The sequence below is a fragment of the Miscanthus floridulus genome, chromosome 6 (assembly GCF_019320115.1).
Source record: "Miscanthus floridulus cultivar M001 chromosome 6, ASM1932011v1, whole genome shotgun sequence".
Lineage (NCBI taxonomy): Eukaryota > Viridiplantae > Streptophyta > Magnoliopsida > Poales > Poaceae > Miscanthus > Miscanthus floridulus.
Genome location: NC_089585.1, coordinates 99,616,649 through 99,639,806, shown reverse-complemented (window position 1 = coordinate 99,639,806; position 23,158 = coordinate 99,616,649). Strand labels below are relative to the sequence as shown.

Here is a 23,158-nt window from a genome sequence, read left to right as displayed (position 1 = left end):
AAAACCGTGCAAAAGTGAAGTATCACCAGTCTATAGGATCTCGCTCCTATGTTGTCCAGCTACAAACATTTGTAAGTGATGGTTGTGTTTTATTGTTACACTTGCCTTTATATTTATATATATATATATATATATAGAAACTCATGTGCAATGTGAATAGAAGGAGAACAAGAGGAAGGCCATAGAACATGATCAAGGACTTGATGAACAACATGATGATCCAGGACTTGAACAACATGGTCGACCTAATGAAGATGTTAATGCTGTGGAAGTCTTCAAGGACTTCCATACCAGTACAAAAAAGGGCCTGAGCGAGGCTATAAGTGCAATAGTTGTAAGTACCTTCATTTGCTTTTCTTGAAATCTAATGAACCCATTGCCATAAAAGAAGGAAACGCAGCAGAAGCCTAATGTGGCAACATTATTTGATTTTGTAGTTGCAATTTTACACCATTCAATATGGTACATGTACATTGTGCTTATGTAATCTCTATCGACACTAGGCTACAAAAGACCTATGCATTGTGCTTATGTAATCTCTATCAGCAGTCGTCTGAGAAAGTCCTATGCATTACTTGTTATGAATTAATCTCTTGGGGTTTTTAGTTGAAGTCATCTTCCACTATCTTTAACCTAATGTTTTACTAATTGAATTTCATAGGAAGCTATGGAAGCTATGCAAGCAGAACCTATTGCTGATGGGCAGCAACCAATGACTAGTGTTGATGTTGTTTCCAAGGTTCTCTACCTCTACCATGGCAAGCATCCCTCCCAGGCAAGCAGCAAAAACCTTTTTTTGAAGAATGATGGTATCCTGAGAAGCTCCACCAGAGCAGAGACATCGGTGGAGATGACACTTCAGGAGCAACTTGCTAGTGAATAGGAAAGTACATCTGAGCTCGTTGAACTAGCAGATGAACTAAAGGTGAGGATATAAAAGGCTAAAAGGGAGCTTGAGGAATTCAAGCAACAGCAACAGGAGGAGTACAATAGGCTCAGTGAGCTAGTTTTGAGCTTAAGCTCTCCTAGTAATTAACTCTATCTTCAACTCCTATGGCTTGATGCGTTGAACATTTGTGGCCTGTTGTGTGGACACATGTGATGGTTTGATGCTGTGATACTCTGTCAGTGGTTCGCTGCTAACATGTGAAATGTTAATTGTGGTTATTTGATTGCCAGACTGAATAGTTATGTAGTCAATCTGTGCAGTATTGATGATCTAGAATTACTTCTATGATAAATTGATTGTGCTTCATGTGGTAGAACTAGAACAGGCCACATGATCAAATAAAAATGCGACACATGGAGGAACCAGTGCATGACACGTGAAATAGCCAGAGCACGACACGTGGGCTATTAAAAATCCAAGACGTGGAAGGAGGTCATCAAGCCACGTGGCCGAATAAAAATGCGAAACATGGCTGCATAGTGCCGTGATGCGTGGTCGAATAAGAAACGGCCACATGGAATAATAAAAATACACCACATTGTTCAATGAAGAAGTGACACATGATCCAACCGCAATACGATACGTGTGCCCATAGAAAACTGATGTGTGGAACAACAGGAACATGACACGTGGTCCAATAAGAACCTAAAACGTGCAAGAACCAGAGATGGCCACGTTGTGCAATAAGAAGGTGACACATGCCCGAACCATCTCCAATGTAACCGGCTATAGCATGTACACGTGGAAAGCATCTCCAACAGAAGCACCCACCAGTGTGGCAGCCCGCCTGCCATCCATGCCAAAATAGTTCTATGACATTCTGTTTTCGTCACAGATCAAGCCACTTCTATGACGTTTTGCGAGATTCATCATAGAATTTCAAGTGTGATGTGACTTCTATGACGAACCAGTTTTCATCATAAAACTAAAATTATGATGAATTTGGCTCATTCAGTGTTGACAAGATCTGGTCGGCAGTCTACCGAGGGGTATACCCATGGTGGTAGATGAATTGGTGGAGGTGCGTGTGATATGAACCAGATGGTAACAGAGACATAAGACACAAGATTTATACAGGTTTAGGCCATCAGCTTGATGTAACACCCTACATCATGTGCTATGTTATTTTGTATTGATTGTGTATCAGATTCGATATATCATCTAGGGGACCCCTGTCTCTCCTTATATACTCTAAAGGGGTAGGGTTACAAGGAAAATATCCTATTTGGTATTATACAATAAATCACATCTTCATGTAGTCTTGCGGTGCATGCCTTGATCTTGTGGGCTAGGCCACCTTTGGGGCGCAGCCCATGTCTTGTCTTGTGGGTACCTAGGGCCATACCCCCATAGCTAGTCCCTAGGCACCTTGTATCCTTTGAGCAACGCTATCTTGAACAAGTCTGAGCAGTTTGACGTGAAGCCGATCAGTTTAACCGGTGATCCGAGTGGTGGAAGTCGAAGCCGACCAGTTTAACTGGTGAACTGAGCGATGAAAGTCGAAGCCGACCAGTTTAACTAGTGAACTGAGCGGTGAAAGTCAAAGCCAACCAGTTTAATTGGTGAACTGAGCGGTGAAAGTAAAAGCCAATCGGTTTAACTAGTGTGTAGATCTTAGACTTAGCCAAGTAAGTCTTGCCAGAAGGATGTAAGGGGCTCAAGATAAAAATGTGAAAATTCTCCACCTTAGGCGAAGTGTAGCCACTTAGACTTCATTTGCGAGGAATCATCCATGATTTTGTCAATAAGGAGGGTAAATCAAGAAAGAGCACTACATTCACCGCTAGGTGAAGTGTAGCCACTTAGCCCCCAAGCCTGCTAGAAGATGAAGAAATAAATCTTATAGCAGGGTCAAAGAAAATAAGCCTAAAAGCTTGCCAATGTCATCTGTCATGTGCATATCAAGACCCTAGACGTGTTGCCCAAGATCAGCACCCTGATCTAAACAGGATGGAGCAAGCTGATAGCACACCGATGAGACATAGCAAGATTCGACTGCCAAGGGATTCCCTAGCATAGCTGGTGACTCTTGCACAAAGAATCCAAACACTGAGTCCCTAGCTTAGCTGGCGATGAAGCGACAAAGAATCCAAATGCTGAGGAGTCCCTAGCTTAGCTGGCGATGAAGCGACGAACAATCCGACCAGTTGGTTGGTGAAGAATCAAGCACCGAGCAGCCCAACCAACTGGTCGGCGATGAAGTAAGCGCCAAGTAGAAGTGAGCGCTGAATAGTCTGACCATCTGGTTAGCGACGAAGGTCATGAACCTAGCGGTCTAACCAGTTGATCGGTGGAGAAAACAGTGGAGGAGCTTGCTAGAGACATCGACCTTAGGTGAAGTGTACACACTTAGGCTTCGTTGGCAAAGTCAGATGATCATCATCCATGACTTAGTCAAAGAGGATGTTAGTATTGATAGATGCACCGCAAGGTGTAATGTATACATTGTAGTCCCTAAGCCTGACAGTAGGTGAAGAATGCACCTGGTGTCAGGATCAAAGAAGTACAATGATTAGTTAATCAGAATAACTGAGTCCCATCTTAGCTGAGCACACAGCTAGCCCCTAGCTTAGCTGAAGACCAGTAAGAGAAAAAATAGTACACTCGCTGCTAGGTGAAGTGTACACACTTAGTCCCTAAGCCTGCTGTAAGATAGAGCAACATCTTGTAGCAGGATCAAAGAAACAAGTGAAACGGATGAAATCCCCGTGCTGAGCACTGGACATTGGAGTAAAATTTGGAGAGTGCTGAGCACTTAAAATGGAGAAAAAATATAGAGTGCTTAGCATTTTACCGTTGGAGAAAATTGGAGAGTGCTTAGCACATAAACCGTGGAGAAAATGGAGAGTGCTTAGCACTATACCGTGGAGAAAATGGAGAGTGCTTAGCACTATATCGTGGAGAAAATGGAGAGTGCTTAGCACTACACCATGGAGAAAATGGAGAGTGCTTAGCACTATACCATGGAGAACATAGGAGAGCATGGAGAGTGCTTAGCACTATACCATGGCAAGATTGGAGAAAATAGAGAATATTGGAGAACATGGAGATCATTGGAGAGTGCTTAGCACTTTACCGTGGCGAGATTGGAGAGCATGGAGAATATTGGAGAACATAGAGATCATTCGAGAGCATGGAGATCATTGGAGAGCATGGAGATCATTGGAGAGCATGGAGATCATTGGAGAGTGCTTAGCACTTAACCGTGGCAAGATTGGAGAACATGGAGGATATTGGAGAGTGCTTAGCACTTAATCGTGGTGAGACGTGTGGGCATTCTATCCCAAGATTCTTGTGCACGCTTAGGAATATGGGCATCACCTCACCACGGCCGCTAGTTCATGACACAGGGCGCTACCGCTCATGCACGTTTAGGTGCTAAGTTGAGGACATGGCTGCTTCTGGATAATGCAAATGAAAACATGATTGGTCGGTGGTGATGAAATTGCCCAGCCCTCGAGCTTTTCTGGCCTGTCGCCATGACAGCAATCATTGTTGTCAAAACGCAATTCTTCGCGGCGATCATCATCATAGCGCGACGCGACTTGATTACGACTCAGGTGGCTCACTTAGCAGCTCGCTTGGTGGCTTGGCGGCACGGCGGCATGATGGCACGATGGCTCTACGGCATGGCGGCTCAGCAGCACGGTGGCATGGCGGCTCGAGCGGCTTGGTGGCTTAGTGGCACGACAACACGATGGCTCAGCGGCACGACGGCTATGCAGAGTCATAGGCAAATGGGCATAGTTAGAGCCTGGCGGAGTCAATTCGCGTGGGGAGGCAAAGCCCTTGAACGTGTCCGACCGAGGCAAGGGCACAGTCCAATTTGAATGGCGATAGTATACTTCATCTTAAAGATGATTAGCATGGAGAAATAAGTAATTTGAGAAAAAAATATGAAAAACAAATGGAGAAAGCACAGGGCTGCCGCTGCTGTTGACAGTTATCAAAGTAGACAAAGTTATATATATGTTAGAATATTCAATGGAAAAAACCATGACTTAGCTCATTTGGATTGATGACGTTGGAGTCATGTTTCGTGAGTGTAGATCAGTAGCAAGGGAATTTATTTCTTGCATGCATGCTTGAGGCTGTATGTAGATGTAGTCAAAACACTGTGATGGTTTGTTTATTTATCTTGCATGGTATTGTAAATAATACGTCATCCTTTGCTTGTTGACGTTGATCTTAGTGAAAATCACAATGCATCACCGTGAGTTGCCTCGTAATGTCGAGTCGATAGCAAGGACCACGCAAGCCATCAATGAGGGCTAAAGAGCACCGCCGAAGGATGATGACAAGTCAATGTCGGGTGATGCAGCCGAATTCTTGAAGTTGACCTGCATGCTGCTGGTTTATGGCATGTACCCATCTCCTTGATTGGTGCTGATGAAGCACAACATTGGACCTCCGGAGAACTCTTACGAAGATCAATGCGCCTCGGAGCCTTGAGTTGAGATCGCCGTCTCACGGAGCCGAGTCATCGCTGCAGATGGTGATGATGATGGAAAATTCCCATTTGGTTCTCTCTAAGCGTAGCTGACGATAAAGCGATAGATAATCCGACCAGTTGGTTGGCAAAGAATCGAGCACCGAGCAACCCAACCAACTGGTCAGCGACAAAGTGAGCACCGAGTAAAAGTGAGAGCCGAACCGTTTGATCAATTGGTCAGATATTGCATTATGGAACATCTTAAACACGGAGATATTAAACGTGGAGACATTTAATTATGGAAAATACCCGGAGAAATAATAATTGGAGGAGCATGGTGAAAACTCGAAGAAAATGATTTCAGAAAGCTATATTAAATGCAGATATAGTAGAGGTACTTAGCTTTAGTCAAAATGTCAGATCGGCGGCGTATGATGTTATCTGGTCAGTGTCAATGAAATTGCCTACCCTTGAGCTTTCTAGCCTATTGTCATGGCAGCAGTCACGGTCGCCATAGCGTCATTCTACATGGTGATCATTACGACGCGGTAGGTGATCGGAACAAGTAGTTTGGGCGACATCATCCTTATGCCACTAGTCGGCCTTAGGCAGATCAGATACAGAGAGATCGTTATCGTAGCCGCATTCAATCTGGTTAGAGAAGCGATGCTGCATGGTAGGCTCGGACTGCTCGATGCAATTGGACAAACATGAGGAGTCATATGTGTAGTCATTGTCGAACGAGCATATTAGCTATAGTCGAATGTGGGTTGCATGAATTGTTCATGTATGCACATACACATATAGACCTTGGCCTTGCTTGCTTGGTAATGTAGATTGTGTTCGACTCGAGAGAGGTTATCGACAATGTGCTGGATTAGCCATTGTCGATGACGAGGAGCATAGTCGATGGGTGTCATGGCACGCTGACGACAAGTTGATGATGAGGTCCATGCTATCGATGACTAGAGCCGCCGATGAGCAGGCGATGTTGGGAGCTATCGATGTGGCCTGAGGACTGAATGACGAGTGCCGCCGACAAGGGAGACAACAAGAGCCACGACGTGCTGACAAAGGGCCGCCGTGAGACAACGACAGGATCCACATTGTCAGCGAGGGACGTAGTTAGGTTCCTGCCAATAATTACCATGCAGACAAATAGAGATGTATAGGGGGTATACAGGTGACGTATAGTTTATTAAAACAAAAATATAGCTTAGCTTATTTAATGGGCAACTGGACATGTTGATCTCAAGTTGTGGTTGGATCTTCAAAGTGCTAACGAGCATCAGATCATTGCATGTCTCTTTGTAGATGTACGCCCTCCTTTAGATCATGTCCAGCGACGTGGTCGATGAGCCAACAATGTTGATAGCGAGATGCGACAACGAAGGATGCCACGGTACCAGTGGATAAAAAATGATGAGTCAATGGTGTGAGCCACATTAGTAGGTGCCGTCGCCAAGGCCTGATGACTGCATCTTGTGTAAACATGAGATCGAGCTGATGATGATATTGTCGGTGTGGAGGGGGCATCAACATATGGACTTGGCAACATCCACCACCGCTAGTACATCGGTGCAAGGGGCGTTGCTCGTTGCCACCGAGGCATGGAGACATAGAGACATAGTTCTTCTAGGCATCACATAGAAACATGAAAGAGCATACTTGCAATACATATATTGTAAAGTCAAACCTCAGATCCAAAGAGAGTTAGTTCATACAATCAAATCAAGATGTGCATGTGTGTGGATGTATGCGGCGGATATATATGGTGGCTAACCTAATTCTTCTATGTTCCTTGAAAACATATCCCTTTTGAAACTGAAAAACAACTTTGCAAGAAAACATGGGCTATCTTATTCATCTCTTTCTTTTTTTCAGACGGGCATCTGAGTACCCATTGTTTTCAATATCTAGGACACTTATCTATTTTTTTCTCACCTCTTTTTTTCTTTCTCCTTTTTATGAATAACTTTTGCATAGCCCCATGTCTCTTTTCTGCAACAAAACTTTTGAGAGATAGCAACAAGAACTTGGAGCATTTATTTGATGGATATCCTATGAAAAATATTTTTGGTGTTTTCTCCTAGTGTAGGAGTAAAAACATTTTTGGGTGGATCTAAATGGAATGGCATGTTTTTGCGCCTACCCCAGTGTAGTAGTGCATCTGTGGGTGGTGTGTACGTGATCTTGATTTTAAGAGCATGACAAACCTCTCATAAGGGTCAACAAAGCTTGACTAAACTTAATGCAAAACAAGCAGCATATATGTGGAAGTTTTTCTAATCTAAATATCATGTATGGCTTTGGTAGGAATTCAAGCTTTGTCATACAAGAACTCATCATGAAGCATTTTTCATATTTTTCAATAGATAAATCTCTAAAACTTTAGTGTCACTAGGAACAAGATAAAACACTAGCTCAGACCTTCTCATATCATATTCGTCAATTACCTAGACTTAGATTAAGCATATTCTACCCACGAGTTTCAAGTTCAGAGTAAATTCTTATATCAAAACAATCATATCCAAAACTCAGGAGAATTCAAGGCTGAAAACTAGGTACTTGAAAGAAATTACAACAGAGCAACTATTCAACATTTCCATGTTAACAGATTATTCTCATAGTCCTTTTATTTATTCAACTCTTAACAAACTTAAAGAAAAATAAACACACCTTTTTATTTTGTTTTCAAAATTTAAGATCACACATTATTAATAAATAACTAGCTAGAGTAAGCTTTTATTTTGTTTTATTTTGTTATGCATCTTTTTATTTTTTAGCAAATATAAAGCAAACTTTAAAAAATAGTAAATGGAAAGAAATACTTAGCTAGATACATGGGGGATGCTCCTCCCCCAAGCTAGATGTTGTCGTGGTTGAATGATCCTTCTTAGAGCGGGTTTGCCAACGGATATCCCTCTTGTCCTAGGATGGAATGAGATGAAATCAACCGGGTGAATTTGCTCTTGATCTTGGTGCATCATCTTGCAAAATACTAACAGAAATACCAAAACTCGTGGAACAGATTAGGATAAAAGGGTTAGCGATCAGCCATCTAGAGATTAGTTGTTCTTGAAGTTTAGAAATATTTCTATATTGGCAAAATTTTAACAGGATGGCTTTCTAATATCTTTTTGGATTTTCCATTTTTATATGCATGCAAGAAATATGTATGTATGGTATTTTTATTTTTATGCCACCACGGTGAATATTTCTATGAGCTTTCACACACCGTAAAATTACTCACGTGGGGCTTAAGATTTTATGATGATAAAATTTTTATTTTCTTTTCCAAATGTAATACCAATGCAGGAAAGTAAATATGCTAAAGTAAAAAGAATTCATGCAATTCTAGGAAGTAAATATGGATAACTACCGATGTTACCTCCTGGTGAGGGTTTAGATTTTTAAGTCCTCCGGACAGGACTATACTGGAGAAGAGTCCTTTATTCTTTGGGTGCATCATCTGGTCTCAAAGATGGAGACCTTGATGGTTGCACTTATTGTGATGTTGACATAGATGATGTCACCTTTTCCTTCCATACCTGCCTAGTCTGTGGACTTGACTTTGGCGGAGTAGGTTCATCTTTCATAACTTCTTCAGGTTCTTCATCTTCCTCCCAACCATTCTTTGGGAGTTGATTCCTAGAATGGAACTTCTTTGGCTGCTCATAAGTGGTATAACTATTGAACTAACAACGTACCTTCTCTCTAGGGAAATGGAAGTGGACTTGTCCAAATCCGATGTAGATGATTGCGTTGGTTGTGTTGAGGAACGGTCTTCCAAGGATGATGGGTGTATCATCTTCTTCTTCACCCATGTCTAGAACCATGAAGTCGGCCAGGGCAAACTGATCATGTATCCTTACCACGACATCTTTTGCTATTCCTTCTGGAAATCAGATTGATTGGTCCGACATCTGCAATTACATAAATGTAGGGAATAAAAGTTCATCACCAAATAAATATTCATATGTTACCTTGGACATTATGTTGACACCTGATCCAATGTCACAGAAGGTCTTATAGAAAATTCTTCGTCCAATGGTACACTCGATCATCCTTCTTAGCAAGCAATGGTGAAGTGAGGAGGTGGTCATACTCTGATCTTAGTGTGTTAATCATATTGATTGATTCTTCTTGTGGCTGCCTCACCTTGTTCTTCCTCCTTCTCCTGTTGTTCTTCTTCTTGGTCATTGTTGTCTCTTTGGGCAGGTACGGCGTCTACGGATGTCCAGGAGATTGTAGGATACGATTCTTGAAAGAAAACTTCTCCTTTTTATCCTTGATTATGAAACAAATCTTGGCACTGTCCGCGTAGATAATGGCTTTTCAATGCTTAGGAAAGGTCAGCCCAAACTAATGGCTGCCCTTATATCTCCACCTATTTTCAAAACCACAAAGTCTATGGGAATATATGATTATCCCACTCGAACAATGGCATCTTGAAGAACTCCCTTGAGGTAGCAGAGTGACTGATCTGCAAGCTACAAACACATATTTGTATACAACAAAGTATCTCCATTAATTTTATCATAGATTACCTTAGACATAATGTTGACACTTGCTCCGAAGTCATAGATGGCTTTTTGGAAAATGTGAGGTCCAATGGCGATGGGGATGATAGGTCTCCCTGGATCGCTCTTCTTTTTTGACAAGGTATAATCTATCCACCTTCTCATCGATGGTTATATACAGTAATATGTTGCATTGTGAACATCGACAAGATTTGCAGTTTCTAGATCTTCCGGTTGCCCCAGAATCTTACCTTTGTCGGACGGAGGAACAACCGCCGCTAGCTAAGCTATTTATGATTCTATCATTTTATTAAAGCTATGCTAGTTCTTAATGGTAGAAGCAAAGCTATCCATTCTATTATTTATGTTCTCTAGAATTTTATCATTGGTGGCTACCTTTTTAGATAATTCCTCTATAAGTTTGGATTGGCCAGCAATTAATTCTCTCAAGGGCGGTTGATTGAAATTATTAAAATTATTACCTTGATAGTTACCTTGGTAGTTCGGCCTTTGTTGCTGATTCCATCCTTGATTTTGTTGAGGACAAGAGTAGTTGTTGTTGACAAAGTTCACATCCTCATGCTTCTTAGGGCAGTTGCTCCCTGAATGCCCAATGTTTCCACACTCTTCACACGTCATGCGAGAATCATGAATGTGCGTGACTTCTTGCTTCTCATTGGCTCGATCTTCAAGCTTCTTCATCAGCAGGTCCATCTTAGCAAATAGCATGTCTACCTCCTTGAGTTGATGCATACCTCCACCTCTCTTGCGGGTCTGAAGACATTCTTCACCCAACCTTGGTTGGAGGCCATATTCTCCACAAGAGTTGTTGCAGCTGGTATGGTGAGTGATAGGAATGCACCTCCAGTAGCAGCATCTATAGTCTCACGGGTACAGTTGGTCAACCCATGGTAGAAAGTCTACATGAGTAGCCAATTCTCCATCCCATGATGAGGACATTCCACAATGTAATCTTGAAAGCGTTCCCATGCCTTAGGGTCAGATTCATCATGTTGTTGTTGAAAGCTTGAGATTCTCCCACGCAGAGCATTGGTCTTGCCTATAGGAAAGAACTTTGCTAGGAAGGGAGTGGAATAGTTATTCCATGTAGTATTTCTATCTTTGTTGGCGTAGAACCATTGCTTTGCCTTCCCTAAGAGTGAGAATGGGAAGAGGCAAAGTAGTATGGCATCTTGGGTTACTCCTTTGATGGTGAAAGTGCTACAGATCTCTAGGAAGTGTTGGAGATGTGCACTCGTATCTTCATATGCCTTTCCACAAAACTGGCTTGCTTGCACCATATTGATGAGGGCTGGTGAAAGGTTCTAATATGGCTAGAGGGGGGTGAATAGCCTATTTAAAAATCTACAAATTAACTAGAGCAATTTAATTAGTATGACAAATAGCAAAATGCAAACTTGCTCTAGCTCTACAAGGGTTGCAAGCCACCTATCCAATAATTCTAGTTGCAATAATTACTAGGCACACAACTTGCAAAGTTACTACTTAATAAGAGCTCTCAAACTTGCTACTCTAAAGAGCTCCACTACATGAACTTAAAATAACAAAGCAAGCTCTTAATTCTAATTACACTAAAGAGCTTGCCACAACTAGTTTGCAAGAATATAAATGAGTGAGTAGGGTGATGAAAGTGCATCTAGCCCTTTAGTGGGTTTTGGATGATTGAATCACAATGTGATTAAAGGACTAACCCATTTGCTAAGTGTGGACAGGTAATAGGTTATCTCGCGGGTACTTAATGAAAGTCCAAATGATGTGTTGTAGTGTAAACAATCTAGTTCAAGCACAAGACAACAATGCAAATGGAATTCATGCAAAGGCTTAATTATTGTGGGATTTCCATGTTCTATGTGAAAGCAAGCTTGTAAGAATTAATTAATAAGGCATAAGGGATTGCATATGGATTGGTCTCATATTTAAAGCTTGCTAATTTAAAATGAAAAAGATAACAATACATGAATGGATGATTCAACACAAGATGTGATTTGATGGCTTGTGATGGTGAAGATAGTAAGGAAAGGCTTCGAGGTACTAAGCAAGGGTGAAGGGCAAGCGACGGCTTGGCGGCCGAAGAACCTAAGCTAGGGTGAAGAAGAAAGTACTTGCATTTAGTTGAGGTACTAATCAAGCTATGATGGCCACATTTATGTGGAGGATCAAATCACTATTGGAGTGTTTGATGGAAGTGACTTGATACATTTGGGATTATTCAAATTTGATGAATGGAATCAAGTCACATGCTCAAGATGGCTATGCTCAAGTGAAAAGATCAACATCAACATGTTAGCACCCTTACTTGATGAAGATTGGAGGGGACGGCATCAATTCAAAAGAGATCAACTCAAGTGGTATAAATTCATTTTTCCTTTGATCTTGAGTTTAATAGGTATGCCATACTATTAAGAGGGATGTATCATGTTGATAGATAATGTTTCATAAGTGCTCGAGCCAACCCATGTGAGTTTTGAGTATTTGAGCGACAAAAGAGCTAACTTTATCTTTGCTGGTCTGGCAATACCGGACATGTCCGGTATTGATACCGGACATGTCCGGTATTTGCCCAGCAGGTGTAAAATTGTTGTTCTCGGGTTGGTTCGTTGGGAGTTTCGATGTATGTCAGGAGTTCCGACGGTCGGGAGTCCCAGCAAGGGTCGGGAGTTTCGACGTCTCGCACTTTAACTGACTTGGAGGGTTCACTGTCTTGGTCATACCGGACATGTCCGGTATTCATACCGGACGTGTCCGGTATGCCTGACCAGAAGCCAACGGCTAGTTTTCAAAAGCTTTGAGGGTCGGGAGTTCCGACGTGAGTCAGGAGTTCCGACTATCGAGAGTTTCGACATGCGTCGGGGGTTCCGACACCTCACTAACTTTAACTTAGTTACATGTTTTTCAAATTTGCTGAGGGTCAGGAGTTTTGATGTGAGTCGGGAGTTCCGACGGTCGGGAGTTCCAACATTCATCGGGAGTTCCAACGCCTCACAACTTCACTATAACTTAGTTACCGTTGGCGCAGTGTAATTCATACCGGACTTGTCCGGTATTGCAACGGCTATAAAACGGCTAGTTTTTCAAGGGGGCTATAAATACCCCCAAGCCTCCACCTTTGAAGGCTGCTGATTCTACTGACATACACACACATTTTTTAGCCTTGCCAACTCTCCTAAACCCTCTCTAAGTGAGTGTGTGATACAAATTGCAAAATCCATTTGTGGGTTAAGAGAGAATTTGAAAAAGAGAGCAAGCCACCACTTGAGCACTTGTGCATATTGTCAATCTCATGATTTGCATTTGTTACTCTTGGACTCTTTGGTCCTGGATGGTTAGGCGTCGCTGGAGAGCACCCGAAGGATTGTGGTGTGCCATGTAAAGTTTGTAACGGTCGATTCTGCCGCCTCGGAATCATCTAGTGGAAGGAGGAAAAGGAGTTGGAAAAGACTCTGGCTAGAGTGACCTTCGTGGTACCCTCTAGGGCTGACCTTTGCTGGGTCGCCCACAGCCCCCTCAATGGAGAGTAGGACTCGAACGAGTCCGAACTTCGGTAAAACAAATATCGTGTCTCAATTTGCATTTCATTCGATATTTGTGTTGCTCTAGCTCTTGTGCAGGTTCTCTATGTTTACTGATATCTCTAGTAGGTACCTGCAGTTTGGTTTGAAGATAGAAATCGAAATGAGTAAGTTCGGAGCTGTTCTGCAGAAACCATGCATACCGGACACGTCCGGTATTAGAGCTCTGTGCTGAAAATATTTATTTTTAGTTCTAACTTTGTGTTGCAGGGTTATAGCTTCTAGATACATTATTTATACCTTATATACTCTGTGGCTAACTTGTGAGGGGTGGTATTACTCTTATTTGGAGTTCCCTTTACTAATTATTTCCGCATTTAAAGGTGTTAATTATCAGAAATACCTATTCACCACCCCTCTAGGCGGCATCCTAGGTCCTTTTAGGTGATTATACCGCCATATAGAGGAATAAACCAATCACAAGATGAAGATTATGCCAATCACCGGGAGAATACAAATGACAAGAGACAACCAATTTTCTCCTGAGGTTCACGTGCTTGCTAACACGCTACATCCTTGTTGTGTTGACCAACACTTGGTGGTTCGGCGGCTAAGTGGTGTTTCATAAACCTCGTCCACACGATTGGACAACGCAAGAACCTACCCACAAGTGAGGTACCTCAATGACACGAGCAATTTACTAGAGTTACCTTTCGGCACTCCGCCGGGGAAGGTACAACTCCCCTCACAATCACCGAAGGCGGCCACAAACAATCACCAACTCGTGCCGATCCTCCACCGCTGCACCAAGCCATCTAGGTGGTGGCAACCACTAAGAGTAACAAGCAAAATCCGTAGCGCAACACAAATACCAAGTGCCTCTAGATGCAATCACTCAAGCAATGCACTTGGATTCTCTCCCAATCTCACAAAGATGATGGATCAATGATGGAGATGAGTGGGAGTGCTTTGGCTAAGCTCACAAGGTTGTTATGTCAATGAAAATATGCAAGAGCATGAGCTTGAGCCGGCCATGGGGCTTAAATAGAAGCCCCCATAAAATAGAGCCGTTGTACCCCTTCACTGGGTACTAATCGGGGTGACCAGACGCTCCGGTCCGACTGACCGGATGCAGGGCTCAGCATCCAGTCGCACGATGGCGGTCATGTGTCATCCTATGTTCAACAGGAGTTGTCTGATCTTAATGGTCAACAGTTGACCGGACAATCCAGCACAAGTGACCGGACGTTGAACCTCCAGCGTCCGGTCGTTTATAGTAAGGTTCCAAAACTGGTTTTCTTCGATCGGACATGTCTAGGGGCACTTGACCAGACACAGCCAACGTTCGGTCAGTCACCCTGATTACTGTGTAGCTACATCACATGTTAGTCCCACATCACATGATATGATCACTTGCTCCTTCTTGGCTTCCTCTACTTTGACTTGCTCAATGAGAGAGGAGTGAGCCTTTTCAAGCTTAGAGTGAGCTTTGCCAAGCTTCTCATGGGCTTCCATTAGCCTCTCATGAGTGGCATTGAGCTCATCAAAGGATTGCTCAAGAAGTTTTACTTTCTTGTGCAATTCTTCGCACTCTTTTCTCTTTATCTCATTGCAAGCGTGCACTTGCTCACACATGTCCAAGAGCTCCTCCTTGGTGTACTCCTCATCCTCATCATCATCATCATTTTCATTCCTACAAGAGTCACTTTTACATTCATCATCATCACTCTCATCATATTTTACCTTGGTAGGCTTTGCCATGAGGCATGTTGATGGAGTGTCAAAGATGGAGAGCTTCTTGTTGATGGCGATGCTTGCTAGTGCTCTCTTGATAGATTTCTTGTCATCATCACTAGAGCTATCACCATCCGAAGAGCAATCACTATCCCAAGTGACAACATAGCCTCCACCTTTCTTCTTTTTTTGGAATGTCATTCTCTTTTCCTTCTTCTCCATCTTTTCTTTCTTGTCTTTTTTGAGCTTCTTCTTCTCATCCTCATCATTATCACTATTATAAGGACAATTTGCTACAACATGATCAGGGCTCTTGTAATTGTAGCATCTTCTCACATACTCTTTGCTCTTGGTGTGATCTCTTCTCTTTCTTGCACCATAGCCCTTCTTCTTCATGAATTTTCCCATCTTGTGGACAAAGAGGGCCATAGCTTCATCATCAATATCACTAAGATCATCATCATCACTTGATTCTTTCTTGGACTTGCCCTTGTTCTTAAATGATGATGAGCTAGCCTTGAATGCTATACTCTTCTTCTCATCTTCTTCTTCCTTCTTGTCATCCTTGTCATCCCCCTCCCTTTCCACATGGTATGTCTCTTGGGTCATGACATCACCTAGTACTTGGTTGGGGGTAATCTCCTTCAATCCTCCTCTTATGATGAGTAATCTCAACATCTCAAATCTTGGAGGTAGGCACATCAAGAACCGATGAGAGACATCATCATCCTTAATCTTCTCTCCCAATGCCTTCAAATCATTGACAATCACTTGCAAACGATGGAACATCTCCAGAATGCTCTCATCATCCTTCATCTTGAAACTTGTTAACTTGTCCTTGAGGATATACAATTTTGCACTCTTCACTGCCAGTGTGCCCTCATATGTTTCCTCCAATCTTTTCCACACCTCATTTGCTCTTTCACAATCCTTGATTTGCTCAAACACCTTGGAATCATTGGCATTATATATGGTGTTAAGAGCCATTGTATTGCATTGCTTGTTGATCTTATCTTGGTTGGTGGGATCATCAGGATCGATGATAGCATAGTCATTCTCGGTCACCTCCCATACTTGATCATTGATTGAACCAAGATACATCCTCATCTTTCTCTTCCAATAATCATAGCATGTGCCATCAAAGAATGGTGGTTTGCTCCCCACATGATTGAACACAACTTGAGCCATAATTTGACACCGAGGTTGTTAAGCCTTCAATCAAATGGTGACCATGGCTCTGATACCACTTGAAAGGTTCTAATATGGCTAGAGGGGGGTGAATAGCCTATTTAAAAATCTTCAAATCAACTAGAGTAATTTGATTAGTATGACAAATAGCAAAATGCAAACTTGCTCTAGCTCTACAAGGGTTGCAAGCCACCTATCCAACAATTCTAGTTGTAATAATTACTAGGCACACAACTTGCAAAGTTACTGCTCACTAAGAGCTCTCAAACTTGCTACTCTAAAGAGCTCCACTAGATGAACTTAAAATAACAAAGCAAGCTCTCGATTCTAATTACACTAAAGAGCTTGCCACAACTAGTTTGCAAGAATATAAATGAGTGAGTAGGGTGATTATACCGCCGTGTAGAGGAATGAACCAATCACAAGATAAAGATTATGCCAATCACCGGGAGAATACAAATGACAAGAGACAACCAATTTTCTCCCGAGGTTCATGTGCTTGCCAACACGCTACGTCCTTGTTGTGTCGACCAACACTTGGTGGTTCGGTGGCTAAGAGGTGTTTCACAAACCTCATCCACACGATTGGACACCACAAGAACCTACCCACAAGTGAGGTACCTCAATGACATGAGCAATTTACTAGAGTTACCTTTCGGCACTCCACCGGGGAAGGTACAACTCCCCTCACAATCACCGAAGGCGGCCACAAACAATCACCAACTCATGCCGATCCTCCACCGCTGCACCAAGCCATCTAGGTGGTGGCAACCACCAAGAGTAACAAGCGAAATCCACAGCGCAACACGAATACCAAGTGCCTCTAGATGCAATCACTCAAGCAATGCACTTAGATTCTCTCCCAATCTCACAAAGATGATGGATCAATGATGGAGATGAGTGGGAGTGCTTTGGCTAAGCTCACAAGGTTGTTATGTCAATGAAAATATGCAAGAGCATGAGCTTGAGCCAGCCATGGGGCTTAAATAGAAGCCCCCACGAAATAGAGCCGTTGTACCCCTTTACTAGGTACTAATTGGGGTGACCGGACGCTCCGGTCCTAGTGACCAGATGCAGGGCTCAGCGTTCGGTCGCCCAATGGCAGCCATGTGTCATCCTGTGTTCAATAGGAGTCATTTGATCTCAATGGTTGACAGTTGACCGGATGCTCTAGCACAAGTGACCGGACACTGAACCCCTAGCGTCCGGTCGTTTACAGTAAGGTTCCAAAACTGGTTTTCTTCGACCGGACATGTCTGGTGGCACTTGACCGGACATAGCCAGCGTCTAGTCAGTCACCCTGATTACTATGTAGCTAAGTCAGCTCTGACCGAACACTACCTTCCAGCATTCGGTCAGTCAAAGGTCCAGCGTTCCATCACATGACCGACGCCAGGGTATCACTGCCACGCCTGACCGGACACACCGATCTCCCTGAGACCAGCGTCCGGTCAGTTGTAAAACAGCAAGACTGGCTCTCTATCATCTCTATCTCCTTCACCCTTGCTCAAATGTACCAACCACCAAGTATATCACCTTGTGCACATGTGTTAGCATATTTTCACAAATATTTCCAAGGGTGTTAGCACTCCACTAGATCCTAAATGCATGTGCAATGAATTAGAGCATCTAGTGGCACTTTGATAACCGCATTTCGATATGAGTTTCACTCCTCTTAATAGTACGGCTATCTGTCCTAAACGTGATCACACTCACTAAGTGTCTTGATCACTTAAAACAAAATGACTCCTACATTTTATACCTTTGCCTTGAGCCTTTTGTTTTTCTCTTTCTTCTTTTCCAAGTTCAAGCCTTTGATCATAACCATGCCATCACCATTGTCATGATATTCATCATTGCTTCATCACTTGGAGTAGTGCTACCTATCTCATGATCACTTTGATAAACTAGGTTAGCACTTAGGGTTTTATCAATTAACCAAAACCAAACTAGTGCTTTCAATCTCCTCCTTTTTGGTAATTGATGACAACCCTTATACAAAGATATGAAATAAGATTCAATTGAATTCATTTTGCTTGCCCAAGCATATTTACCATGTGTAAAAGGTATGGACAAGTTTCATGAACTCCATATGGTAGCAATTGCTCTCCCTACATATGTGCCAAGAGTTTGGATTGGAGCTTTGCACATATGCTTAGATAGGAAATGTAGGAGACAATTTCTACCAAATGATGCTAAGGTATAAGAGATGGACCTTTGAAGCATGATACCAATCGGAGTGCACCATTATACCATCCTTAGCACCATTAGTAACTAGACATACATAAAAACTAGAATACCCCATGAGATCAATATTACAAGTAAGGGTCTAGTTTCCATATGATGAGCATAAGTCTAGTTACTTTAGCTAGATACCACTTGATAGCTAGATACCACTTGTAAATAATTGGAAATGAAATCATTAGATATCCTATGCATGCTAGTTTTTCATTTTATCATTCAAACCTACAACTAGCATACACCACACAAGCATGGATTTTGAAATTTAAAACTTGTGCCACGCAAGCAAACATATGAAATGCACATTCAAATGCACCATGCAAGTTCATGAGCTTGCTCCGCCTACTTGTGTGCTCAAGATTTTAATTGATCCCCTTCCTTTGTCATATCTTATCTCTCTATACTATTTCTCCCCCTATCACTTATGTTTGTTTCTCTCCCCCTTTGTCATCAATGACCACAAAGGCTTAAAGTATAGATAGGTTCAAATTATAGATAGGTAGGGGTGAAACCATATGAAATGAGGATCATTTTTCAATTTGGTTCAATCTAGATTACTTGCAAAAGATATTTAACTTGGTTTGATCCAAGGACAAGCTTCTTCACACCTCCAAATAAGGGTTATCTTGTACCATGTTGAGTTAAACACTTATAGCTCATTTTATAGATCAAACACTAGGTTTACAAGCCCACAAACATGTCATATGCTACCACTAGATCATTTCAAGCATACAAGCAATAGTGGTACCATACAAGCATCAAATTCATTTGATTTTCATGAATGAGCCTATTTAAATGTGAAATATGTCTAGATGCACTAATCATGTCCTTAGCAAGGATGAATGTCATGCCAATCAACTTATACCTTGTATTGCTCGAAGGAGAGGCATGTCATATAATGGGGGTGCATCAACACACATTAGAGAAGTCAAGTATGTTCAATTCATTCCTTAGCTTGCAAAACCTCTTCTCATCAAGTGGCTTGGTGAATATGTCAGCAAGTTGATCTTCGGTGCCCACACTCTCTATGCAAATGTCCCCTTTTTGTTGGTGATCTCTTATGAAGTGATGACAGACATCTATATGCTTTGTTCTTGAGTGTTGAACCAGGTTGTTTGTGAGTTTGATGACACTCTCATCGTCACATAGCAATGGCACTTGCTTGATCCTAATTCCAAAATCACTCAAAGTAGCCTTCATCCAAAGTAATTGAGCACAACAACTACCGGCCGAAATGTACTCCGCTTCGGCGGTTGAAAGTGCTACACTATTTTGCTTCTTTGATGACCAAGATACAAGTGATCTTCCCAATAGTTGACATGTGCCCGATGTGCTCTTTCTCTCAACTTTGCATCCCGCATAATCGGAGTCCGAATATCTAATCAACTCAAATCTTACTCCTTGGGATACCATAATCCAACATGTTGTGTATGCTTCAAGTACCTCAATATCCTTTTAGTTGCCTTCAAATGACTTTCTCTTGGTGAGGCTTGAAATCTAGCACACATGCATACACTAAACATCACATCCGGTCTTGATGCGGTCACATAGAGTAGGCTTTCAATCATAGACCGATACATCTTTTGATCCACCATGTTGCCACTTGCATCACTATCCAAGCTTCCACTTGTCCCCATTGGTGTACTAATAGCTTTACTATTATCCATTCCAAACTTCTTGAGCATGTCCTTGATATACTTGCCTTGACTCACAAATGTGCAATTCTTCATTTGCTTGATTTGAAGACCAAGGAAGTAGCTAAGTTCTCCAATCATGGACATCTCAAACTCACTTGCCATCATCTTACCAAACTCCTCATAAAAATCTTGATTTATTGACCCAAATATAATATCATCAACATAGATTTGCATTACAAACAAGTAATTTCCAAGCTTTTTGGTGAAGAGAGTGGTGTCAACCTTTCCCATCTTGAATCCCTTAGAGAGTAGGAAATCCCTCAATCTATCATACTATGCTCTTGGTGCTTATTTCAATCCATACAAAGCCTTTCTAAACATATAAACATGGTTGGGTTTCTTTTTATCTTCAAAACTGGGAGGTTGCTCAACATACACAAGCTCATTGATGTACCCATTGAGAAATGCACTCTTCACATCCATTTGGTACAACTTAATGTTGTGGGCACAAGCATAGGCTAACAAGATCCTAATTGCTTCCAATCTTGCAACCAGGGCATATGTTTCTCCAAAGTCAAGACCCTCAACTTGAGTGTAACCTTGAGCCACTAATCTTGCTTTATTCCTTATTACTATCCCATCTTGATCTTGCTTGTTCCGAAAGACCCACTTGGTTCCAATCACATTATGATCCTTTGGCCTCTCAACTAACTCCCATACTTGGTTTCTTGTGAAGTTGTTTAGCTCTTCATGCATAGCATTGACCCAATCAATATCCTTCAAAGCTTCATCTATCTTCTTAGGTTCCATGGATGACACAAATGAGAAATGCTCACAAAATGAAGCCAATCTTGATCTAGTTTATACACCTCTCAAAATATCACCAATGATAGTGTCTAATGGATGATCTCTTGCAACATTGATTGGTTGAAGCACTTGCACTTGATTGCTAGCATTTGATTGATCACTTGGTTGAGATGATGAACTAGCCACTTGTTGATCTTGCACATTGCCATCAATGGTGCTTACTTGGATTTGCTCATGAGAACCACTAGCTTGCACATTTGAGTTAGAGAGCACTTGATTCTTGTTGTCTTCAACATCAATCACCTCTCTAGGCCTTAACTCACCAATGTCCATGTTTCTCATTGCCTTGACCAATTGAGTTCCTTTCACATCATCTAGATTTTCATCTTCCTCTTGGGAACCATTTGTTTCATCAAACTCCACATCATGAACCTCCTCAAGAGTACCACTAGCCAAATTCCAAACTCTATAAGCCTTGCTAGTAGTGGAGTAACCAAGCAAGAAACCTTCATCATATTTCTTTTCAAACTTGCTCAATCTAGTGTCTTTCTTCAATATGTAGCATTTACAACCAAATACCCAAAAGTATGCAATGTTTGGCTTTCTTCCATTCAATAGCTCATAAGGTGTCTTTTCCATCATGGGGTGACAATAGAGTCGGTTGCTATAATAGCAAGCCGTGTTGATTGCTTCGGCCCAAAATGAATGACTCACATTGTATTCACTCAACATTGATCTTGCCATGTCAATCAAAGTTCAATTCTTCATTTCAACTAAGCCATTTGATTGAGGAGTGTACTTGGCTGAGAATTGATGTCTAATTCCAAATTCATCACACAACTCATCAATTCTAGTGTTCTTGAATTCACTACCATTGTCACTTCTAACTTTCTTGATGGTTGTTTTAAACTCATTGTGAATACCCTTGACAAAAGATTTGAATGTTGCAAACACATCACTCTTGTCACCAAGAAAGAACACCCATGTGTATCTAGTGAAATCATCCATAATCACAAATCCATATTTATTTCCACCAATGCTAGTGTATGTGGTTGGTTCAAACAAGTCCATGTGCATCAACTCAAATGCCTTATATGTGCTCATCATGCTTTTCTTAGGATGTGTGTTACCAACTTGTTTTCTGGCTTGACATGCACTACATAGCTTATCCTTCTCAAATTTAACATCTTTCAAGCCTCTAACTAAGTCATGCTTAATCAACTTGTTCAATTGTTTCATTCCAACATGACCAAGTCTTCTATGCCATAACCAACCCGTACTAGACTTAGTGATCAAACATGTTGTCAATTGAGCTTCTCTAGCATTGAAATCAACTAAGTATAGATTCTCATATCTAAATCCTTTTAATATCAAGTTAGAGCCATCTACACTTGTAATCTCTAGATCATCCACACCAAATATGCACTTGAAACCAAGATCACACAATTGAGCTACCGACAATAGGTTGAAGTTCAAGCTCTCTACTAGTAGCACATTGGAAATGCTCAAGTCATTGAATATTGCAATCTTACCAAGCCCTTTGACCTTACCTTTTCCATTGTCACCAAAAGTGATACTATCAAACCCATTGCTCTTGTTTTCATTGATTGAATTGAACATTCTTGGATCACCGGTCATGTGTTGTGTGCACCCACTATCAAGCACCCAATGCCTTCCTCCGGTTTTATAATTTACCTACAAAAGAAGATCAATTCCTTTTAGGTACCCAAACTTGCTTGGGTCTTTATAGGTTAGTTACCAAGGTCTTTGGTACCCAAATGGCCTTCTTCTTTAGGCCCACAATTGGTGTACCAATAAACTTAGCATTCACACCGTTGGCACCCTTATAAAGCATGTAACAAGAATCAAATTTGATTGAGGATACATTAGGTAGCTTGTTCTTGTTAGTTTTGCAATTTTGCTCTATATGCCCAACTTGCTTGCATCTATTGCAAAACCGACCATTGCCCTTCACAAAGCTAACTTTGGGAGTGACAAAGGCCACCTTGCCTTTCTTGGGGGTATAGCCTAATCTCTTTTTGTTGAGAGAAAACCTTTGGCTACCCAAGCACTTTAGCAAGCGGGCTTCTCCACCATAGGCATTGCCTAAGGCATGA

The 23,158-nt window shown here is 41.8% G+C and overlaps 1 non-coding gene across 1 annotated transcript; it reads left to right on the top strand.

Moving 5' to 3' along the window:
- Nucleotides 1–10,846: 10,846 nt before the first annotated feature.
- On the top strand, nucleotides 10,847–10,955 carry LOC136462012 (small nucleolar RNA R71). The gene has a single exon (XR_010760541.1). It is a non-coding gene; the product is annotated as a small nucleolar RNA R71 (small nucleolar RNA).
- The last annotated feature ends 12,203 nt before the right edge of the window (nucleotides 10,956–23,158 follow it).